The sequence below is a fragment of the Chelonoidis abingdonii genome, chromosome 9 (genome assembly GCF_003597395.2).
Source record: "Chelonoidis abingdonii isolate Lonesome George chromosome 9, CheloAbing_2.0, whole genome shotgun sequence".
NCBI classification, from domain to species: domain Eukaryota; kingdom Metazoa; phylum Chordata; order Testudines; family Testudinidae; genus Chelonoidis; species Chelonoidis abingdonii.
This window is the reverse complement of record NC_133777.1, coordinates 37086989-37111360: the sequence shown is the minus strand read 5'-3', so window position 1 is coordinate 37111360 and position 24372 is coordinate 37086989. Positions and strand designations below refer to the sequence as shown.

At 53.3% G+C, this 24372-nt stretch overlaps 1 protein-coding gene across 1 annotated transcript in view; it reads right to left on the bottom strand.

Annotated features, from left to right (window-relative positions):
- The window catches only part of CORO7 (coronin 7), a 173134-nt gene that overhangs the window by 134357 nt on the left and 14405 nt on the right, over positions 1–24372 (bottom strand). Inside the window, exon 5 of the mRNA XM_032781656.2 lies at positions 23844–23894. The gene's annotated coding sequence lies outside the window, so the exon portion shown is untranslated. The remainder of the gene's footprint in view (positions 1–23843; positions 23895–24372) is intronic.

The window sequence follows — 24372 nt, the reverse complement described above, 5'->3', positions numbered from 1 at the left end:
GCATCCTGGGACGTTTCAGCACTCAGTGGGATGCAGTCCCCCAGCCCCACTGGGACAGATTCCAACAGAGCAGCAAGTGGAGAGTGCATCCTGCCATGACTCTGCTGGCTGGTGCTTGGTCAGAAAGAATCCTGCCTTCTCCACCATCCCAGATCTCCCCTGGTGGCCCCTGCCTACAACCAGAAGCAGCTCATGTCCCTGTTGAGGGCGGGACAGGCCAGCACATGGGGGAAGCTGCTGCTGCTCTCCAAGCCAGCACTTCATTCAGAGGAAAAAGCATAAGGGCCTTGCCTGGTCCCAGTGGCGGACGGCTCCCACCATACAGTACCCAAATCAAACAGCACTGCGTCCTCTTGGCTCCTCCTCCGCTTTCACATCTTTGCAATACCAAGCAGCATTCTTGTGAAGGACAGATGAGGGGGAGAAGAGAAGAGGAAATATAAACAGTCTTGTACAGTTACACTGGGGAACAGAAGCTTGAGAGCCTGTAGTATGTGTTACTATAAATAGACAACCCATAGCTAGGCCAACTTTTTCAGAGCTTCCCACGGCCTCCTTGGGAATGTGGGATACAGGGGACTACTCTCTGAGCATGAAGGAAGTTTGGCTACCAAGGGTGGGAGTCAGGTACCCCCTGGGTGACCTCCACATGGGATATTACGTCAGCCTGGAGGTGGGAGGAGAAAAAATTAAACCTCTGTGCACTGCCGAATCTTTTCTCACCAGCCCCCCTTCCTGAAGCAATCCCCAGCCAGCTGAGATCTGACATCACGGCGAGCACAGGACACTCCCCGAGATCAGCTGTGACAGGAGACTTCGCAGACCCGGATGGGCTCTCATGCAGTGGGGATTCCTGGGCGGATCCAGAGGGTCGTGGAAGGATCTCTCGAGCAGAGGGCTGAATTCCCACGATCCGAGGTGTTACTTCTTTGGCTTTCACATTGTTTTACCACATAGGGTTGTGGGGGCAGTGGCCACGCTGATGAGCCACGGCAGACTCGGCTCACCACTCCAAGACAGGCATTTGCAGTAGTCTGTCACTTAGCAGCAGGAGCAAAGGAGCGGCTGCAGCATCCATTTGATGCTGCAGAAGAGGAGCAAAGCCCAAATGAGACGTCAAAAAAGGGATGTTTGAGAGCACAGACCGGGGAAAAAAAACCTCAAAAGGAATGAATGACGCCAGTTGGGGTGCAACTTGTCAGCAGTCAGGACTCCTGGGTTGTTTCCTACCTGGTTAGCAAAGAGCATCATCTCACACTGTAACCCAAATCGGAAGCAACCTTGATTGCAGCAATAAGACATTTCTCCAATGCCTTTCCTCTCACAACATCCCAAAGCATTTTGAGCACTATTCAAGAACTTCGTCACCCACCGGTGAAACGCGGCTGTGTCTGGGGCAGAAAGCGGCCGCTGCCGAACACAGGAAGAGAAGAATACGGTTATCCACTCGGAAATGGAGGGGCAATTTAAGTGGGCAGAGGGTGATTGTCTCCTGTGTAGTTTGCTAGGCACAAGTCAGGGTGCTAGCTTCTCTGCAATACTCACCTGCGAGCAGGACTTCATGTTGGCATTCATGGGGAAGAGGGCACCTCCTGCAGCACGTTGGCAGCCGGCTCAGTCCCCACCTGGGGGAAGGGCACCACCAACTGGCTCGCCAGCAGCATTTCCCAGGCTCTCTCTGGGAGAACTCTGTCACGGAGTCCCTGGGCGATGCTCTGGAACTGCTCCCCACCAAGCCAGTCAGGACTTTGGGGAGCCTCCTCTCCCTTCAAGCAGACTGTCTCTAGGGCAAGAAGCTCACATGGCTTCACCTCCTGGGTCTCTCCTTGGAGCATTCAGCATCCTCTGCCCCTCCGCGCGCTTCCCACAGTGAGCCCACCCAGGCGGGGTCCTGGGGAAGCCACAGGGTCCTGCTCCCCCACTTTGCAGTCAGACGTGACTCTCAGCCAGCCAGCAAAACAGAGGTTTATTTGATGACAGGAATATGGTCTAAAACAGAGCTTGTAGGTACAGAGAACGAGACCCCTTGGCCGGGTCCATTCTGGGGGGGAAGTGAGCCAGACACCCATGTCTGCACTTCACTCCTTGTCTCCAGCCAGCTCCAGACTGAAGACCCCCTTCAGCCCCTCCTTCTCTGCTCAGTTCCTTTCCCTGGCCAGGAGGTCACCTGATCTCTTTGTCTCCAACACCTTCAGTTGGCACCTTTGCAGAGGAGGGGCCCAGGCCATCAGTTGCTAGGAGACAGAGCATCAGGCATTTAGGTGCACTGGCCCTTTGCTCTGCAGCAACCATACACCCTTATCCCACCACCTAGATACTTAAGAACTTCATAGGGGACACTGAGGCACCAACACAGTATTCAGAGAAAACATTAAGAACATTCCCAGTTTGTCACAAACTCCCACCCTAGTTGTGAACAGTTCAAGCCCGTGCCCCAAGGAGTAGTGCTGGATCTCCTCACAGCATTCTCTGGTGTACTGGAGCTTCTCCCGCTGCCCTTGGGGGAGCTATCCCTGCCCCCAACAGATTGACCCATCAGGAATGGGGTTTCATCTACCCCCCGTCATTCTGCAGCTCAGCTGGTATCCGTTTCAGAGAAACCACTCTATTCTGGTCCCCTTTCCGATCGATCTGCAACCAGAAAGATCACAGCTGGGTACAGCCTAACTGTGACAGTCACACGTACAAAGACCCAGCTCCTCCAGGCCCTGCAGAGAGTGAGAGACCCCGCCCTGGCCCATCCTACAGCCATCAGAGCAAGGCAGCCAGCACAGGACCTGGCACTCTGTACCCCAGCCAATGCTGCACAGTCCAGCAAATCCCCCTCAACCAGCTTCACAGAAGCACTTCCTGCACCTAGCAGTTCCAACTCTAATAGCAGTTGAGGCAGCAGAGACGCTCACCCCAGGAAGGCCTCCAATTTCAAACCCAGGGGGCACAGCGCATGGGGGCAAGCTGCTGGAGTCGTGGTGAGGGGAGCAGCAGAGCCAGCAAGGGGCCGCTGGAGTCACCGCTCACATAATTGCTGCCTGGGCATCAGGGGAGTGAGTGGAGAACCCAGATGGGAGGCCAGCCCCTGCCAGCCCAGCTGCCTTTGCCAGGAGGCTCCTTGCCGTTTACTGATAGTCCTTTAGAAACAGCAGCACGGTGATGTCCACAGCAGGCCCTCTGCCCTAGCGATCCACTGCCTGGCATCTGCCTGCTTCCTGAGGCCATCGGGGGTGCCAGCTTCAAAGCACAGGGCTGCCAAAGCCCTGCACTCCAGAGGGAGCAGCCCCCGTGCTGAGAACTGCTCCCTGAACTCCTCAGGCTCCCCTGCGAGGGGGGACGGAGACACTTGCCTGCCTTTGAAACATGTTTAGGACACACTCTAAGCGGTGCATATTAGTACTAGAGACTCACCCTCAATCCCCAGGGCCAGGTCATCATGTGTGTTTCCCCTTTTGGGCTGGGGAGTGGGGATGGTCAGAGTCCCTCCATACATGATGGCAGCCTTCTCTTTACTGCTCTAACCATGGGGCTCCTCCAGTGGTTGGTAGGGGGACCTGGGCCATGTCCTGGCTCAGGGGCCCTCCGGTCACCAGCCCAGGGCTGGAATGTCCTAGCTTGCTTCTATTCGCTGGAACCGTCTCCTATCTTCCTGGCTTCCCCTCTCTCTGAGTTCACCAACCTCCCAACTCCCTTCTCCCAGGCAGTGACCATGGCCTGCCCTCTGTAGTCCTTAACACACCTCTGCCCTCTCAGGGAGTGACAGGAGTCTGCTAACCTGCAGCCCCTTCTGTTCCCAGCATCCTGACTTATACAGGCTCCACTTGTCCCTGCCCCGCTGAGCCTTGTGTCTAAATCCCTGCTTGTTTCCTCCTCCAGGCACAGCCAGGGCAGTTAACTGGCTCCCTTAGTCATCTTCACCCCCCACCATACTCCCCCAGCACCAGCACTCTCCATCCCCCCCCCCCCCCCGGTACACCCACATTACCGCATCAGAGAGCCCGGCACAAGTGTTACAAGGAGAGAAGATCTAGCCAGTTCCGGGGACACACCGAGAGCTTGGACAGGGCATTTCCCGGTCTGGCCTGTGTTCTCGACTTCCTTGTCTGCCATGGTGCAGCGCCCCCTCCTCCCGCCTCCAAGCAGAGAGGGAAAGTTACCATCTCCTACCATCCCGTGTCTCCACCTTTCCTGTTCCCAAGCTTCTGCCAATGGCTCCTGGGGCATCGTGCACAAGAGCAAGGAAAGCACTTGAGCTCCAGCACCCTGCCGCCTGCCCATGCCTCAATTTCTCTCTATGCCAGGCCCCCAGGTCATGACAGAGGGAAGCAGAGCTGGCTTGGAGGCTCACTTTCACCTGGTAGCCCCCAGCCCTGACCCCTGCCTCCCTGGCCAGGGTCTAGAGCCAGCACACAGAGCTGGGGGGAGGAGAGGTACACAGTGCTCAACAGCCACCAGGGCTGGCAGTGCCATGGCATGGCTCTGGAGGAGGCTGCCCCAGCTGCCCATGGCCTTAGGGAGTGCTGCTGGGCCTTGGTGCCTGGGGAGGGGAGAGGCAGCTTGGGGCAGGGAGGGGAGGAGAAGCTGGGAAAGGACTGAGGGGATTGACAGATGCTGGGTGTTTGCTCCCAGGACATGTCACGCGTACCTCCCCATGCCCCCACGCCCCCACGCCCCCACTCCCAGCACCGCCCCCACCCAAGGGAAGTTTCTCATGAGAAGACGCTGCATTCTTGCATATCCCACACGAGCTACAGAGCTACAGTCGCTGGCTTCCCAGTGAGACTCATTAACACAGCCTCATCCCTGCTCCCTAATCGAAGCCAGGTGCCGGCCAGATGCACAGCTGGGGCCACTCAGTACTTGGGCAGCACATGAGTGAGTGAGTGGGCGGGCGAAGGGGAACAGGGCTGGGTTCCTTTACCACACCCCCGCTCAGCTCACAGCAGCTTTCCCCAGCAAGCCTCCCCCACTCACCAGCCAGGAGACTGGGGTAGGGGGCAGGGCTAGGTTTGCACCAGCAGGGCCCTTTGCAGAGTCATTTCAAGGGAGCACATAAGCCTGTCCGTTCCCTAAGCTAGGTGGAAACGTCACTAGCTCCTCCACTCAGAGCGGCACTTGGGCCGGCGTCACGCCTAGGGCGAAGCAGGCCCACTGCCTTCCACTAAGAAATCGCAGCCCCAGAGCAGGGCCACCCACCTCCTGAGGCATCTCCCAGTGTCTCCCCACCCCCACCCTGCTCCCTACTCAGATCTAAGTGTACCTCCTCTTCTACCAAAAAGCAGGAGACATGAGGCCTGGGGACAGCAGACATCAAGAGCCTGGTGGTGGCGTGCAGAGGGGGCGGGACGACGGAGAGCGTGGCTCTGAAGAGGCACCTTCCAGGACAGCTGAACTCACTCTCTCAGTTGCTTCGCTGTGGCTCCCAGCCCCTCTCCCGGGCAGCACAATGCTGGGAGCCAGATTCTGCCCAAGCAGGAGCTGTTCCTCACAGCTAGCTAGGTGCCTGGCCCTAGTGGCCGTGTCCTCACAGCCACCCAGGGCTGCTTCCAAGCTGCCGGGGCACTCCAGCCCTTTCCCGCTGTCAGGCTAGCACTTGCATTAGCACTATTGGAGACAGGTCACCAGGTCATGCATAGCCCCTGCCCCGGCTTACACTAGCTCTTGCACTGCGGAAGGCAAGGTCAGCAAGGGGGAAGTACTGGCGACTCCCAGTGCTGGCACCCCTCCGCCCCCCGACTGGTTACATTAGAGCAGCCCAGGGTGCAGGAGCTGTATTTGAATGTCCTTCCCAGTGTGCCCATGCAACCCGCCTCTAGGCCTGCAGGTGCCTCAGCACCAGCCTGGGCTCCACAGCCGGGTACAGCCTCGCATGCAAGTCAGCAAGGATCCCCTCGGAACAGCCCCCCCTGCAGAGACACCTGGCAGGTACAGAGCTGGCACTGTCATGCTCCTGTGTAAAGGGAACACAGCCTTCGAGCCCCTGCCAGCTCAGAGCATGGCGCCTTTCCAAGGACTCCCCCTTCACCCGCTTCATCCAGCCCCATGGCCTGCCCTGGCAATGATCGATACCCAACTCTTCAGAGCAGGAGCCCCCGCCCCACAGACATACCCAGCCAGTCATTCCAACACCAGGCGCTGGCACTGGGGAGCTCCAGGGCATCATCTCATACCACGTCCCTTCATCCAACGCCTGACAGCCAGCACTGCGGCACCATCTGAGGGGAGGTGTCACTTACTGCACTGTGTGCTGTGCCATTGAGAGTGGCATATTCATGTGCTGGGAAGAGAGGGACCCCTGGCACCCTGCCCCTATTCACTGGGATTGGGAGTTGGCTGCTGCAGGGTTGATCAGCCCACACCAAGTGCCAGGCTGGTGCTTTCCTTCAGGGTTCTGCCCCAGAGAATTGCTGGGGCACCCAGTGCTAACCAGGGGAGAAGGGGTGGGAGCTGCATGTGCAATGAGAGAAGGGCGTTAATGAGCGTTTGAGGACACATCCCCATCCCTGAACAATCAGCTCCCAGGCTGGGATCAGGAGATGCTATTTCTCTGCATGGACCTTCCTTAACCAATACAGAAATGATGGAATTTCCAGTAGGCCTGCTGCCCCCCAAACACAGCTCTCCTTGGCACAGCACAACGGGCAGGAGCCAGTCCTGGCCCGGTCCCGTCCATGCCATGGACCAGCACAGACCAATTCACTTTGAAACATGGCAGAGGCACACAAGCTAGAGCAGAATGGAAGGGTTAAAGCAGAGAGGCAGGGCCTCGGTGGCAGCACACTCACAGCACTGTACAAAAAAGGGAGAGAGTAGAGGAAGGGACGTGGGCAGGGGAATGAGAGGAGCAGAGCAAGTCTGGGGACAGGAAGGCAAGGGAAGGGGGTCCACAGCAAGTGCTGACAGCCAAGCAGTCGTGGCATCATGGTTGGTGAGGACTGGGCCCTATAGAGGGGATAGGTAACTGGGTGGATTTGAAGGAGAGCACAGAACAGGCTAGCACAGGAGTCAGAGGGTGCTACTAGAGCAGAGATGCAAGCAATGGAGGCACAAGCCTGACAGCCAGTCGCAGCGGGGTCAGAGAAAGGAAAGCAGCGCCCTAAGATAGCAACAGGCATTTTGTGACCCAGGTACATGAGTGCAGCAGGGAAAACGGGGTGTCTGGTCTTGCAGGGAAAGAGAGGGGCTGAAGCAGAATGCAGGACACGAGACCTTCCTCACAGGCAGATTTGGGTGCTTGGAGCACTCCAGGGATGGAAGCTGGGGTGGGAGCAGGAGCTGATCAAGTCAGGCCAGGGAGACAGTGGGGCTGCAGGGACTGGTACAGGCAGGTGTCATCACCATGGAGGGGCTGGCTCAGATTAGCAAGGAGAAAGCCCTTTGTGCAGGAGGTCAGACTAGACGATCATATTGGTCCCTTCTGACCTATGAGTCTATGCGAGAAACACTGAGGGAGGATACAGGTTTAAAGCATTAATTAATGGCTCTTTATTGGCCAACAATTTCCCAGCACAGCCACCTTAACCTGGCCAGAGCCTGCAGGGAGCACGGCTGACAGGAGCAGATGCAGTCCCAGCCCATGGCCTCTGGTTACCATGGCAGCCTGCATTCTGCTATTTCTAACTTGATTTCCAGACCAGACCATCACACTACCAACAACCCCACCCAACCTCTGGCAACAGCTAGGCAGTGCAGAAGAGAGCATAGGGGAAGGGTACTGTCCCGAGGACCATGGCACAGCAGACACTAGACACAGGGGGCTTGGTGCTTCACCGTCTTGCTATCAGCCTCTCGCTGCTTGGCTCTCTCCATCCAAGCACGTTCTGGAGTCAGAACCTAAACAGGGTAGCGGTAGCTCTTCCCTGCTGCCGACTCAGCAGACACTGACAACTAGCCTGCTAGGGATCCTCAAACTGTGATCTGGGGGTGGGACGTCTCGCCGATGCCTTGCCAGTGAGCTCAGCTTGGTATTTCCCCAGTGCACCACTGCGACAGTTCCTGTTCTTATCCCTCTGTTGATTAGCTCAAGAATTGGTGAGCAACATTCCAGGTGGATCCCCTCAAACAGGGAAGAAGGGGTGCAGGGACTGTGGTTCTTTGCGATATGTCCCTCTGGGCACTCTACTTCAGGGGCACCTGCACCTCTCAAGCCCTGGATTGGAGATTTTCAGCATCCATTCAACCCACACATGCGGCCTGTGCCTCCCCATGCTGAACACCGAGACTACATCGGGGTGTATGGGCGAACCCTCAGTTCTTTCTTCATCCAAATGTTGTCCAAAAGCAGAGGGGAAGGAGGTTGGATCATGGAGCACCCATAGGGAGACATCTCGAGGAACCGCAGTTACGGCACAGAGCAAGTAACCCTTCAAGCAGTGTCCCTGTGGGTGCTCCCCTGCAGCTACCTCCCGAGTAGTACCCCAGATGGAGGAGGGTGCTTCAGAATAGAGTCCAGAACTGAAGACTGTGCTGTAGAACCAAGTGCCACATGAGACCTGACAGCATGGATCAGAGAGTAAGGTTTTGAAGCCTAAGGAGCAGCCTCACAGATCTCAGATACTGATGCATTGTTCAGCGATACTGTAGGTGTTGCTAGTGAGGGGGATGAATGTGCTATCGCTCTTTGCGGGGGCAGGGTGAATCCCAGCAGCTCATAACACATGATAATACTCCCAGATATCCACCTCTATAGTCTCAGAGCAGAGATCAAAGATCCCGGGGGAGCTATCCATGAAGGAAATGAAAGGCCTAAGTTGCTTAGTCCTATCTAAGAATAAAGCCAATGCCCTTCTAACATCCAGGGTATGGAGACAGGATTCCTGCTGAGAAGTATGGGCTTTGGGGAAAACACAGGTAGGTGAATGGATTGACTAAGGTGGAACTCTCACAGAACCTTAGGCAAGAATTAGGCTGTGGATGTAGAGAGACCTTGTCCTTAATGAACACCATGGAGGAGGGGGGGTCGGGAAATCTACCAACAAGGGTCCAAACTCCCTGATCCTATGGGCCAAAGTGATGGCTACTAAAAAGGTCATCTTCATAGATAAATGCAACAGAGAACAGGATGCCACAGGTTCAAATGGAAGCCTCAAAAGGTAACTGAGTACAACGCTCAGGTCCCAGGTTGCAGTAGGATCTCTAACCTACAGGGAGAGATGCTCCAAACCCTTAATAAAGCTAGACAGTACTAGGTGAGAATCCTTCTACTGGAGGATGAAAGGCATATACTGTGGCCAAATGGACCTTAACTAAACTAACTGATAACCCCTGTTTCTTCAGATCCAGCAGATAATCCAGGATGGCTGGAAGCGGCACCAAACCAGGCACAAGATGTGACAAACTGGGAATGTTCTTAATGTTTTCTCTGAATACTGTGTTGGTGTCTCAGTGTCCCCTAGGCAGTTCTTAAATATCTGGCAGAGCAAAGGGCCAGTGTACCTAAATGCCTGACCCTCCGTCTCCTAGCAACTGATGGCCTGGCCCCTTCTCTGCAAAGGTGCCAGCTGAAGGTTTTGGAGACAAAGATCAGGTGACCTCCTAGCCCGGAAAAGGGGCTGAGCAGAGAGGAGGGGCTGGAGGGGGTTGTTAGTCTGCAGCAGGCTGGGGACGAGGAGTGAAGTGCAGACGTGGGGGTCTGGCTCACTGTCCCCCAGAATGGACCCGGCTGAGGGGTCCGGTTCACTGTATCTATAAGCTCTGTTTTAGATCCTGTTCCTGTCATCGAATAAACCTCTGTTGTACTGGCTGGCTAAGAGTCACGTCTGACTGCAAAGTGGGGGTGCAGGACCCTCTGGCTTCCCCAGGACCCCACAAGGGAGGGCTTGCTGTGGGAAGCGCACGGAGGGGCAGAGGATGCTGAATGCTCCAAAGAGAGACCCAGGAGGTGAAGACATGTGAGCTTCTTGCCCTGAACAAGTCTGCTCCAAGGGAGAGGAGGCTCCCCAAAGTCCTGACTGGCTTGGTGGGGAGCTGTTCCAGAGCGTCGCCCGGGGACTCCGTGACAACTGGTGGCAGCCGTGGGATGTACTGCACCCCGTGAAGGGCGCTGCTTGCAGTAAGTAACTGGGGAGCAGTAAAACAAAGGAGGGATAATGAGGACCAGGCATGCTGAAGGCTCAGAGAGGGACGGTTTCAGGGGGCGGTTAACCTCTGGGAGTGTGTGACCAGCGAGAAGGACTGTTGGAGTAACGGGGTCCCCCTGAGGATTGCAGCGAGCAGTCTCAGGGGTGGAGAAGTCTGCAGCTCGACCCTGGGAGAGAGAAGGATTTTTGCAGTAGCAGGGTTCCTCTGGGGATTGCAGGAGCAGTCTCAGGGGCGGAGGAGTCTGCAGCTCCACCCTGGCAAAGAGGTGGTGATCATAAGAAGGGCTGGCACACCAGGGGTTCTTCCTGGAAACCATAGGGGAGCCAAGAGCACACAGTCCTGTGAGTCTAGAGCCACTTGGGAACAGTGAAGTGATGGCCTATCACCATCTCCTTAAGAAGGACATTGTGATGCTGTGTACAGAGAGGGTTACGCATGGGTAAGTTCACCAAGGCACAGTTAATCATGCAGTTGGAGGAGGAGGACCGCTCTGAGGAGCAGATTCCTGACCCAGATGGGGCTACAAGAGGATCTGGGAGCAGCTGGAGCAGCAGCCAGGCATCCCTGAGAGTCTGGTCCCCAACCAGACAAAGGTCTTCACGATTGGGTTCCCCATCAGGGGATCGGAGACGGATGGGATTGGAGCAGAGCCCAAGAGAGCGAGAGGACCGTGAGAGAGAGCAAGAGGCTGAGGAAAAGCTGCAGGAGAAGCAGCAGCAGCAGCATGGACTGGTGATGGTGGAATGGAGAGACATAGGGGGCTGCCCAGGGATCAGTGGGGAAACAGGCCTGTGGGGGCGAGACCCTGGGACAGAGAGAACTGTGGTGGTGCAGCCCCAGATGCTAAGGGACTGTGGGACCTGGGTGAAGGTCCCTGGGGTGAAGCCCCTCACCCTGCCTATGGCCCGGATCCCTGTGCAGATGCAGGAGGGGTCGGACTGACTGGTCATTGGGGTTCTCCAGGATATGGGCTGGGAGGCCCTGTTGGGTGGTGACTTGGTCTCTTTGGGACAAGATCCAGGCCCTGCTCCTGTTACGGCCGAGGGTTTGAATTCAAATCCAGGGAACCAATTGGCTAGGATGGAAATGGTCAGTGAAAATGGAAATAACCTGGCTGGCAGGGGGGAGGGGCTGCTGGGCTCAGGATACCTGCCTATCTGTAACCAGTCCCCTGGGGCTGAGTAGGAGGGAGAGATGCTCCCCGCCCCCCTGCACATCAGAGAGGGGGCTCAGGCTGGCTCTAATGCTGTGACCAAAGCAAGGAGCTCGCTGCCTGTCCCCACAGGGAGAGCAAGGGCAGTGCTGAGCACAGGGGTAGCTGAGACCCCAGCTGAGTGGGGGGACACCCAGGCAGAGCAGGTCGGCTGCCAACCAGGTTTGCCTGGTCCAGATGTGCTGCTGGGAAGTGATTACACAGCAGGGAGGGAACTACCAGGGATAGGGCTCAGGGGGACTGTGACCCCAGGCCCAGCCAGCGAGAGGGAGCAGGTCCCACTCCCTGCCCCAGCAGCTGAATCCCAGACCGAGCTGCAGAGGGATCCCTCCTTGGAGAAGCTGAGGGAACTTGCTGGCCACAGTGCTGCAAACCCCCTTGGCGAAGGCTACAGGGACACAGTCCTGCGGGAGAAGGGATTCCTGTACTGGGAATGGTCTCCCCAAGGGGAAGTAGAACTGGGGAGAATTGGGAGGCAGCTGGTGGTGCCCCAGTAATCCACAAGGTTCTTACCATTCGAGCTGCTCGATGGGAGAAAAGTGAGGGGACCCCTGGACCTAAAAGCGGAGGATTGGATGGAGAAGGAGGAAGACCCCCGGGGGATCTCTTCCCTGAGGTGGGAGCCAATCTCCCCATCAGGTGTTCCCCATTCAGAGTCTCTGGGAAAGCAGCCCAGAACCTGAAGAGAGAGGTCAAGGACTGCTGGCTTTAGATGTGATCCAGCCGTTCAACAGCGCATGGGCCTCACCTGTGGGAGACAGGATGATCTGGTTTAGTGGGGACCATCGGAAGCTTAAAGCCATCACAGTGTCCGATGCCGACCCCATGCCTAGGCCTGGGGAGATTCTAGACAAGCTGAGGGTGATGGAGAACTTGGCCCTGGCAGACACTGATAACATGTGCATCTTTAGCCAGACCTGGGAGGAACAGGTGTCCCAGGTGAAGAGGGTGCTAGGCTGCCTCAAGGAGATGGGACTGACGGTAAAAGCTGGAAAGTGTAAGGTGGGGACGGCAGAGGTGTTGTATCTAGGCCACAAGGTGAGGGCGACTGCCCAAGCCCAGAGCTGGCCAAGGCCAAGATGGGGGCCTTAACCAAGAAAGCCCAAATCGCAGACCAGAGTGCTGGGAGAAAACCCCATCCCAAATTGAACCCCAGGGGTATTGGGGTAGCAAAAGGGTTCAAGCCGCATAAACCTTCCCACCTGCGGCCTGCGAGTGCCATCAAGCACACACGACCTAAGGGAGGGCATGAGACTGGACTGTCCTTATGTAACTCACACCAAGGAATGGGAGAGATGCTGGGGCATCCATGGGAACATTGGTGGGTTCAAACTTCCCCAGGTCACTGGCTGGAGTGACCTGGCTCAGTTCAGTCTTGAAGGGGGGAGAGATGTGACGAACTGGGAACGTTCTTAATGTTTTCTCTGAATGCTGTGTTGGTGTCTCAGTGTTCCCTAGGCAGTTCTTAAGTATCTGGCAAAGCAAGGGGCCAGTGCACCTAAATGCCTGACCTTCTGTCTCCTAGCAACTGATGGCCTGGCCCCTTCTCTGCAAAGGTGCCAGCTGAAGATTTTGGAGACAAAGAGATCAGGGCACCTCCTGGCCCGGAAAAGGGGCTGAGCAGAGAGGAGGGGCTGGAGGGGGTTGTTAGTCTGCAGCAGGCTGGGGACGAGGAGTGAAGTGCAGACGTGGGGGTCTGGCTCACTGTCCCCCAGAATGGACCCGGCTGAGGGGTCCGGTTCACTGTATCTATAAGCTCTGTTTTAGATCCTGTTCCTGTCATCGAATAAACCTCTGTTTTACTGGCTGGCTAAGAGTCACGTCTGACTGTGAAGTGGGGGTGCAGGACCCTCTGGCTTCCCCAGGACTCCACAAGGGAGGGCTCGCTGTGGGAAGTGCACGGAGGGGCAGAAGATGCTGAATGCTCCAAGGAGAGACCCAGGAGGTGAAGACGTGTGAGCTTCTTGCCCTGAACAAGTCTGCTCCAAAGGAGAGGAGGCTCCCCAAAGTCCTGACTGGCTTGGTGGGGAGCTGTTCCAGAGCGTCGCCCGGGGACTCCATGACACAAGGCAGTGACAACGCTTCCATTTCCCCAGGGAAGTAGTGCAGGTTGATCTATTTCTAGAATTCATTAACACTGGTTGCACTTCCGGAAAGCAGGAGGAGTCTAATCCTATGAGCCCTTGAGGAGCCACACCCCTGAGGTGAAGAACTGCTATCCTGGGATGAAATGCATGACCCACATCCTGTGACAGGAGCTTGAGTGACAGTTGGACACACCAGTGAAGCAGGTGAGGATACCAAGCTTGTCTCAGCCAGGTTAGCACTAAGGACAACTCTGGCTCTGTCCTGTCTGATCTTGTTCATCACGCTCAGTATCAGCAGCGTTGGAGGAAACTCACAGAACGAACCCTTCTTCCAAGATCAAAGAAAGGTCTCTCCCACTGAGTGGTGGCTCAGATCCCTCTTTCAGCAGAAAAGAGGGCATTTCCCATGGCTGGAGGTGGCCAAGAGACCCACCTCTGCCAGTCCCCATCTTTGGGGCATGCTGTAGAGAACTTGGATGTCTAGCCCCATTCATAGTCCTGTGAGAAGTGTCTGTGGAAGGCATTGGCTGTGGTGTTGTGCGTATCTAGGAGGCTGTAGAACTGAAATGAAATTGTTTTTAATTGTTCACTTTATTTAAGTAACTTCTGTTCACCATTCACTACACTTGCCTACATTGTAACTTCTGTTCACTGTTTGCCATCCACTACACTTGTTTGTATTGTAACTTCTGTTCACTGTTTGCCATAGTGTAATTCAAACCCCATTTTAAAACGCTCACTCTATTTTGTAAAAACTTGCTCCAGTCTTCATTTTTGCAAACCCTGCTGTAATCTTATTAGTTTAAATGTGAGACTGAGGTATGTATGGATGATGGAATCAATCTCCAGCCCCAGCCTGTCCTGATGAAATAAAGTTCAAACCCCACTGGCAGAAGATGCAGACAAGAGCCCTAAAAAAGTAAGATGAGTCTACCCTTAAAAAAAAAAAAAAAAAAAAAAAAAAAAAAAAGTACAACAGAAGAAGATCAAAGCCAGGTCCCAGGCTGAAAGTCGCCTGCAATTGACGGGTGATCAGTCACCAAACCCAGAGGCAGTGACACAGCAAGACCTATAGACTCTGGATTCAAACTAAAGCCTACAAAAAGGATGAGTGAGATGGAAGACTTTGGAGGGTAACATTCTGCTGCCAACATGGAAGGGCATCGGTGCAGGCCCAACAGAAACCCAGCTTGTCCTTGTGCCCGGCTTTCCTGGCCAGTTACCGCCACAAGCTACAAACCCAAGCTGCAAAATCAAGCCACGAATTCATGCTATGTCCAGGACTGGTAACTATGCAGCAGCTCCAGAACATCTGATGGGGGTGGGTGTGTGTGTGTGTGGATTAAGATATTAGTTATTGGTCATAAATCAGATTGTTATCATAATAAATGTGGCATCTTTGTCTTGCCCCCTGAAAAGATCCTGCGTAGTTTTGTCTGTACAACAAGGCAGACTGCTGAAATTTGGATCATCAGTTCCACAGTTTCATGGCTTCGGCCACAGGGTGGGGGGGGGGATCTTGCTCCTGACCGTTTGTTGACACAGAACATGCGAGACACATTGCCTGTCATGGCCCTTATTGCTTTGCCTCCAGTGAGGGGTTGGAAACAAAGGCAAGCATTCCTGACAGCCCTGAACTCCAACAGATAGATGTGGAAACTGGTTTCCTGAATTGCCCATCTGCCCTGAGCTGTGAGGGGACTGAGGTAGGCTTCCCATCCCAGCAGTGACGCGTCTGTTGTTAAAGTCATTGATTCGTCTGTCCGAGGCATATGCCAGGAGAACAGGTAGTTCTGAGCCAGCCCTGGAGCCAGGGGAGGTTTAGCCTTGCGTGATCGGTCACAAAGTTGCAAGCTGTCATGTGCCCCAGCAGCTGAAGACAGTGATCTATTTTGGTCTGAGGGTTCCCCTGAATTGCCTACTAGACCTGACAAGGTTACAAATCTGTCTAAAGGAAAGTAGGTTCTGATAGTCAACGAGCCCAAATACACCCTATAAACAGTATCTTCTGTACAGGGATTGACATGGACTTCTTTATGTTCATGTGTAGACCTGACTCCTGGGACAGAGCGAGGACCATCTGGGAGGAAGACAGCACTGCTTTGGAGGAGAAACTCTTGCATAGGTGCTGGCTCGGTGGGTGCTCCAGGGCTGGAGCACCCACCAGCGTCTCCCCTATCAGCTCCTTGCCACCAGCGGGTCCTGCAGATCAGTGCCTCTCCCTCCCTCCTTGCGCCTCCCACCCGCAGCGAGCAGCACTTTCCCAGCATGCAGGCAGGAGGCTGGGAGGAGCAAGAACTCAGTACGTTCAGGGGAGGGGGCAGACCTGGGCAGGAAGAGGTAGAATGGGGAAGGGCCTGGGGCGGAGTTGCGGCTCGAGCCCTGCCAGCACTTTGAAAAGTCAGTGCCTGTGAGCCCTTGATTAGCAAGTGGGATGAAGTGGGACTGTTCTTAATGTTTCCTCTGAATACTGTGTGGGTCCCTCACTTTCCCCTACGCATTTCTTAAAATCTCCAGCATGCATAAATGGCTGACACAGTCTCCTGGCAACAAGTGGCTGGGGCCCTTTCCCGCGTGCAACGGGATGACTAAAGGTGAACAAAGATCAGGTGACCTCCTGGCCCGCGAAAGAGACAAAGGCCAGAAAGGAGGGGCTGGAGGGGGTTTCAGTTTGGCGCTGGCTGGAGTCGGGAAGTGAGGGCAGACGGGGTTGTCTGGCTTGCTGGGCCTCAGAATGGACATGGCTGAGGGGTCCCATTCTCTGTACCTACAAGTTGTTGTTTTAGACTGTGTTCCTGTCATCTAATAAACCTCTGTTTTACTGGCTAGCTAAAAGTCACGTCTGACTGCGAAGTGGAAGTGCATGCAGGACCCTCTGGCTTCCCCAGGACCCCGTCTGGGCGGATCTGCTGCGGGAAGCGCATGGAGGAGCATATGCTGAATGCTCCATGGTTAGACCCAGGAAGGTGAAGCCATGTGAGCTTCTTGCCCTGAAGACAGTCTGCTCCAAGGGAGAGGAGGCTCCCCAAAGTTGTGACTGGCTTTGTGGGGAGCATTTCCAGAGCATCGCCCAGGGACTCCATGATAGCAAGTCATCGAGGTAGGAGAAGACTAGGATTGCTTCTTGTCGGAGGGAAGCCACCACTACCACCAGGACCTTTAAGAACACCCTTGGGGCTAAGGAAAGGCCGAAGGGAAGCACTTGGCATTGGAAATTATCTTGGCCTATAGTGTTGGAAAGAGGCAAGGTGATCTCCAAAGGGGGTGGGGGGAGGTGGGCTAATGGGTACAACTATAAATCCAGAGGTGCGAGGGGATTTGACTCCTCAACCAACCCATCAAAACTACTCCTTTGAAGATGGCTGGGTGGTTGTAGAGGGCAGTTGGGTGACCCTCTTTCCCTGAACTCAATGTCTTGTCAGGGGTGGAAGGGGAAAAAAAAAGTCTGTGGATATATGGAACCCAGAAAGCTGAGCAGGATGTAATCACTGGGCAGTCTGTGACCTACTGAATTGTTTCTTATTTGTAGGTGTAGCTATGTCTGGGGATAATAGAATCATCATAGAAGATTAGGGTTGGAAGGGACCTCAGAAGTTCATCTAGTCCAACTCCCTGCTCAAAGCAGGACCACTCCCCAGACAGATTTTTACCCCAGTTCCCTAAATGGCCCCTTCAAGGATTGAATTCACAACCCTGGGTTTAGCAGGCCAATGCTTAAACCATTGAGCTATCCCTCCCTCCAATAAGTTCATGGAGATATACCTATCGCACAGAACTGGAAGGTCATTGAGTCCAGTCCCCTGCCTTCACTAGCAGGACTAAGTACTGATTTTACCCCAGATCCCTAAGTGGGCCTGCTCAAGGATTGAACTCGCAACCCTAGACTCCATTAGAGTGTGCAAGGACTCATCCTCTGAACAGCAGGGCCCGGGGCAGACTCTCAGCCACAGTAAACCAAGCCCCTCGCTAGGTAGATGCACTGGTTCCTTCCCTTGACTGTTCCCACCTACACCCCCAGTGGGAAGACTGGCAAATCCAAACCAAACTCTAAGTTTGGAATCTGGAGACCTAGGGTGCTCAAGTTTGGTCTTCCAGCATTTGAAACCAAGACAGTAAGATGTGGCTGCTCTAGAAGCTTGCTGGGGGAAGGCTGGCATTTGGTGGAATGAGGATAATCAGTGGGATACAGTAATACAAGGGTACCAAATACCCAGGAACAACAGCATAGGTCATGCTAATGGGGGAGTGGCACTACAGGTATAGAAAAAGCACAGTCAAATAAGGAGAAAATCTTAAATGAATCAGACAGCTCCATAGAATCTCTGATACCTCCCTACCGCCGCCCACAGAGCTGTCAGTCCATCACCTGCACCACAGTGGCTGACAGCTTCATGATGCCTGGGGGTTCTGGGGCTGATGGCTCAGCATGCCAGGTCCCTACCCCTGCTGCCCAAGGGGGCTCTGGGGCTGGTGGTGCCAGGGCCTCCAAAGCCCACGGTGGCTCAGAGCTCCAGGGCCCCTGCAGGCTGACAGCTCCGGCCTCCCACTCCGGGGCTGAAACAGAAAATTTCATGGAGGTCTCTGAAAGTCACAGAATCCATGACCTCCATGACATCATCTTATCCTTAAGGGAGATTTCAACTATCCCCATATTTACTGGGAACATGTCACCTCAAGATAGGATGCAGAGACAAAGTTTCTAGACACCATTAATGGCTGCTTCTTGGAGCAGCTAGTCCTGGAACCCTCAAGGGGAGAGGTCATTCTGGATTTAGTGCTAAGTGGCGCACAGGATCTGGTCCAAGAAGTAACCATAGCTGAACAGTTCGGTAACAGTGACCTTAATGTAATTAAATGTAACATGCTTGGGGAGGGGGGGGGAAATGCCAAAAAAAAAAAAAAGCCACCACTGTTGCATTTAACTTTAAAAAGGGGATTACACAAGAATGAGAATGCTAGTTAGATGGCAATTAAAAAGCACAGTCACAAGGGTACAGTGACTGGAAACTACTTAAAAAAAAACAACACACCATAAGTGAAGCTCAGACTAAACATATCCCAAATCGAAAACACCAGGAGGATCAAAAGAGGGCCACCATGGCTAAAGAGCAGAGTAATGGTGGCCATTAGAGGCAAAGAGGCATCCGTTACAATTTGGAAGTCAAATCCTACTGAGGAAAATAGGAAGGAGCACAAACTCTGGCAAGTAAAATGTAAGAGTATAAGTATGAATTTGAGAAGCAGCTTGCTAACGACGCACAAACTAACTAATTTTTTTTAAGTTCATCAGAAGCAGTTCACCAAGTGGGCAGCTAGGCCACTAGATGACAAGTTAAAGGAGCACTCAGTGAAGACAAGGCCATTGCAGAGAAGTTGAACGAATTCTTTCCATCGGTCTTCATTGCAGAGAAGGTGAGGGAGATACCCAAAAAGAATGGATCTGATGTTGGTTACAAATCTGAAGTACTGTCCAAAATTGAACAAATTAACAGTAAAAAGTCACCAGGACCAGATGGTATCACCTAAGAGTTCTGAAAGAACTCAAATATGAAAATGCAGAACTACTAACTGGTAATTTCCATAACATAACCATGAAATCAGCCTCTGTAGCAAGTGACTGGAAGGTAATTAATGTGATGCCAATTTTTAAAAAGGGCTTCAGAGGTGATCCTGGCAATTACAGGCTGGTAAACCTAACTTCAGTGCAGGGCAAATTTATAGAAACTATAGTAAACAGAATTATCAGATACAGATAAACCTGATTTGTTGGGGAAGAGTCTTTTTGTAAAGGGAAATTATGCCACACCAATCTCTTAGAATTCTCTGAGGGGATCAAAAACATGTGGATAAGGGTGATCCAGTCAATTTATTGTATACTTGGATTTCAAGAAAGCCTTTGAGGAGGTCCTTCACCAAAGGCTCTTAAGGAAACTAAGAAGCCATGGGATAAGAGGGAAGGTCCTCTCATGGATCAGAAGCTGGTTAGAAGACAGGAAACAAAGGCTTGGAGTAAATGATCAGTTTTCACAATGGAGAGAGGTGAACAGAGGGGTCTCCCAGGAATCTGTACTGACACTGGTACTGTTCAATGTATTCATTAATGATCTGGAAAAGGAGGTGAACAATGAAGCAGCGAAGTTGGCAGACAATGCAAAATTATTCAATATCGTTAAGTTCCAAGCAGACTGCAAGGAGTTACAGAGGGAATCTTACACAACTGGGCAACAAAATGACAGATGAAATTCAATGTAGATGATGCACATTGAAAAAAATAATCCCAACTATGCATATAAAATGATGGGGTCTAAATTAGTGGTTACCACTCAAGAAAGATCTAGGAGACACCTGTGGATAGTTCTCTGAAAACTTCCAGATAGTGTACAGCAGCGGTTAAAAAGACTAACGGTATATTAAGAACTAGTAGGAAAAGGATTGATAAAACAGAAAATATAATGTCATTATATAAACCTCCGATGCGCTCACACCTTGAATACTGTGTCCAGTTCTACTTGTTCCATCTCAAACAGGATATAGAAGAACTGGAAAAGATTCAGAGAAGGACAAGAAAGATTATCAAGGCTCTCATAGGAGAATAAAAGATCAGGACTGTTCATCTTAGAAAAGAGACTATAGTTCCTCTCCTCCTGCCCTCTAGTGCTGAGGGGACAGACACACATAGCAGAAATCCACCACCACAGCTGGCACCAGGGTGCTGGCAGCCTCAGCAGAACAATCAAGGCTTGAATGGCTCAGAGACTGAACTCCTACCCCCCCCCCGCCCCAGAGTGGACCTGAAGGTCCACGGAGAGGCACCTTGTTGAGGGAAGTTCACGTGGCCCTAGCCCACACTATCCCTGTCCTAGTGAAAGACAGAGGAGCCCCAGCTGCAGGGCTGCCAGTCAGGTGCCAACATTCCATGCAGTCACAGCCCGAATCCCCAGCTTCTTGTTTGCATTGGCCAGATTGTTTTTAAATTAAAGAAGGAGCAGTCAGTTCAGCGAGACAGTCCTGAGTAACTGCAGTACCCAGGCTCTAAGAGGAAAGGCTGTGACCATTCTATGCCATGAAGGATCAGAAAATGCCTATGGCGTCAGAGGTCTGGAGCCTCCGGATGTTAGCATCACAAGTTTTGCATCAGATTTTAAATTACATCCTGCCTCTATTTCTGCCACATCAGTGGTTCCAGCTGACCTGGAAAACTCGTTGCACTGGTGCCTTGGTAGCTGCCATGCAAACTGGGTCATGTTAAAGGACAGAGCGCAGCAACCCACTGCTTTCCACAGCGGCCCTGAAATGACAGCATTTCATAGCAGCTCTGGGCCACAGGAAAAGAAGCCCTTCCAAGTAACCCAGACACTCCAGCAACAGGAAAATCAGATTTTATTCCTCTTGGCTAACTAAATCCTGTGCAAACTCTCAGGATTTATAGCATTTTAAAGGTTTTCCCTTCAGCGCAATATAATGTGTGTCATTTCTAGAAGACTAAACAGCTTCATTAGTTATGAGCGAGACTGGATTATGGCTGCAACTCAGCGTTTCTTGGTAACTGCCAAGGTGGTACATGTTTCTCTTGGCAACCCTGAACACAGATGAGGGGCTTGCACTGGACACAAACATAGATGGACCAGACGGCAGAGGAGGCAAACTGCCTACTTTCAACAACCACCATCATTCACACAATATTTTTAATAGCTCAGCTAGACGGGGTCCACCCTCTCTGGGAGACTTGTCTGGAACTCGCCGAGCTCAACCCTTGCTAAAGTGCCATTATACAACCAGACAGGGGCTCGCAGAGAATAAATAGGGGGCGCTCTGGAGTAGCACAGGGTTGCACGCCAGCAGGGAGAGACTCAGTGCTTTGCAGCAGTGTTGGGAGTATACCTGGAGCAGTGGAAAGCAAAGATGCAGTTCAAAAGGTGAACATTTGCCATTCCAGTTCGTGTTAGCTGCTCCACTTCCCCACAACAGGCACTGTGCATATAGCCACCCCAGGGGAGAGAGGGGCTGTGTACAAGCCAGGCCTATGCAAGATGCTTTGACTGGCACTCGAGCAATGTGTGGCAAAAGGCAGTCAGGGCTTAAAACACAACAGCGGTGCAGCTGTAGTAGCGTAGCATAGGCATGGTGAGGATGCATTCTGCCGTCAGCATACATTAATCCACCTCCCCAAGAGGTGTCTACATCAGGGGTCAGGTCAGTGGATCGTTCCCACCCCCAAGAGACGTAGCTATAGCAATGTACATTCAGAGCGTCGCTGAAAATCTTATTCTCTGCATGCCCTTCATCCTGGGAGATCCCACCTCCCTCGCTGCTGAGCATAGCCACCTCACTGTTGGAACATAGCATGGCTGCGGAGGGGAGGCAGGCTAGTGCAACAGATGGAAAAGTAGTCAGGCCAGGACCCCGGAGCTAACACCTCTGACGTGCAGGAAAGATGCTGTGGAATGGATGATAGCCCCGAGTGGTCATAGTTAAGGCTCTTCCAGCAGCGGCGAGTCCCCTAGCACCACGCTGGTGCACCAGTTCAATAGCCAAGATGGAAAAGCACCACCTGCTGAATCAGAGACACTATTTCCTGCAGCCTGGGTTTTTTGTCAGTGTCATTCATGCAAATTCTGACCAGGCCTCACCATGCTTAGCCTACGCCACCTGATGAGAACAACTCAAAGGGGCATGGCTGTATGACCCAGCTGGTTCAGACAGAGCTCGGGGCCACCCCGTGGGATGACCCAGCCAGCAAGGAATAGGAACCTGGCGGAAACGGATCACTCAGCCCCAAAAGGGAGGGAGGTCCTGCACCCCCTGACAGCCAGCCAGCTAGCCTTCTGACTAGTCCCAGGGAGAAGGCCACAGGCTTGTGCGTGAGCGGTGTCTCCACCACCTCCCACGGAAAGGTCTGAGCAGCTGGAGCAATTTGTTGAGACAGGCTGAAGGATGGGGCAAGGGCAACTGGCTACCAGCGCAGCACTGAGATGCAGGCCAGCCCATGCTGCCTTGTCCCAGCTAGCTGACACCCGGGCACCCCAGGCTCACCTCTACTCAGCCTCTCATGTGCGGGCTACTGGCAAGCACTTGGAACAGCCAGCGGCCCTTTAACCACAAAGGCCAGGTGGCATGGATCTCAACTCTGCAGCGAGAAGCTGCATTTCACTGCACTCTGGCCAATAATGCATCATTAATCCCCATTCCTGCAATGGGGAGAGGTATAGGAGAGGGAGTTCTGCCCACTGCCAGCACCTGGACAGAAACCCAGCAGAGCAGACTGTTAACTCCTGGCACACAGGCCTCTAGTGCTGGTGCTGAAGAGGAATCTCCACTGGCTGTGAGCGGTATTACTGCAGTGAGTTCTCAATAGGCCACAGCCATGAGGCTGGCGATGGGCCTAACTGGCACAACCCACCGTCCGTCTGAAGCCATGCGTGACTGGGGAGACCACACCAGCCGATGTCTTACCTGCACACCCCCCACAACAAAAAGCGAGGCCTAACATACAATGGTAGAGCTGCAGCATGAGCAGGTGGAGGGTGTGGACGCTGGAAGTCCTGGAAGGAGACACAGACTGAGCACACAGAGGAAGCCACTACTTCTTTCCCCTCCTCCGTGCTTCCTATAACTCAAGCCATCCCAGAGAGGAGAGGGACCTCAGCTTCCCAGAAGCCATAGGAAACCTTTAATGGGGCTGTTTAAACTCCATGCTGAATCCAGCTCTGACCCCATTATTTATTTTCTAATCACTGCGTTTTCTGAGTCGGTCTGAGCTGGTCAGTCAAAACTCAATGGCGCTGAAGCTATTTCATTCAGCTGCTGGAAAAACCTGGAGGCAAACAACCCATGTGGAAGCCACCTCCCTCCCCGCTGGGGCTGGGGCTGCTGATGGGCCCCGAGCAGTCGCTTTGAAGTCACAGAATACCAGGATCAGGATGAAAGGGGACTGTAGACTGGAAGCAGGTGTCCCGCACTGAAGTCTTCATGGCCTAAAAGCTTCCCCATGCTCTGTGCAGAGAGCCCTGGGAAAGCCAAGAAAAGAGGCTATGCCAGAGGACAAGGCGGCAGCAGGCAGGACTTCATCAGGCAAAAAGACAGCCAGAGCCCGCGGCAGACAGCAGCCATTCTGGGCATCCAAGATTCAGGGGTTTGGGCGTATGAACACCCAGAGGTCGGTACAGTTCTTCATCCCATGCTGAAGAGTCTCTGTGGAGCTGCACGGAGCACACCCCACCACAAGGAGCTGAGTCTAACGATATCCTTCCAAACCCTGGTACCTCTCCCAAATATCAGACCGCGGCAGCAAAGATCCCATACAGACAGGCTCCAGACTATCTGCAACCTGCAGCGCTCGGGTCAATTCAGCTCTTTCTACTGGGCCCATCATCGTAGTATCTGACCACCAATCTCTAATTCGCTTTGCTCCACTCAGGTTGTCTGTTTGTTCCCCCCTACCCTGCTGGCAGACCATGGAAAGAAGGAAGTACCTGGGCTGCAGCTGGCTTGGTCCTTGGGTCAAAGATCCGCAGCTTCTTATCCTGTGGAGATACAAGGAGAACAGTTGGAGGTGAGCACCATGGAGAATGCAGGACAGTTAACGCACATTGGGCTGAATGCATGGGGGACCACCAGCCACAAAACAGCACTAGCCCGTGACCTCCACCCTCCTTGGGGCTGCTCGCTCCTGTTCCCTTATGGCTCACCCCATCCCTTCCAAAATGTCCCCTAGAAGGGAACGCCAATGCAGTCTGCTTTAAACAAACAGTGTGTGTGGGGGGGGGAGGTTGTTTTCTAGTTTCTGAGCCTTTGAGGTTCACTTTTCCAAGCAACCAGGAGGGCTAGAAGCTTTATAGATGAATTAGATTAGATTAGATTAAATATCTATGAAAGCACAGATTCTCATGTAATCACATACTTCTGAGCGCTGGTGCTTTAAGGAAAAACCAACTCTCACAAGTGTTAGCAATGCTGAATCATGTTAAAAAAAAATTAAGACCTTAGAATTATATAGAGAGG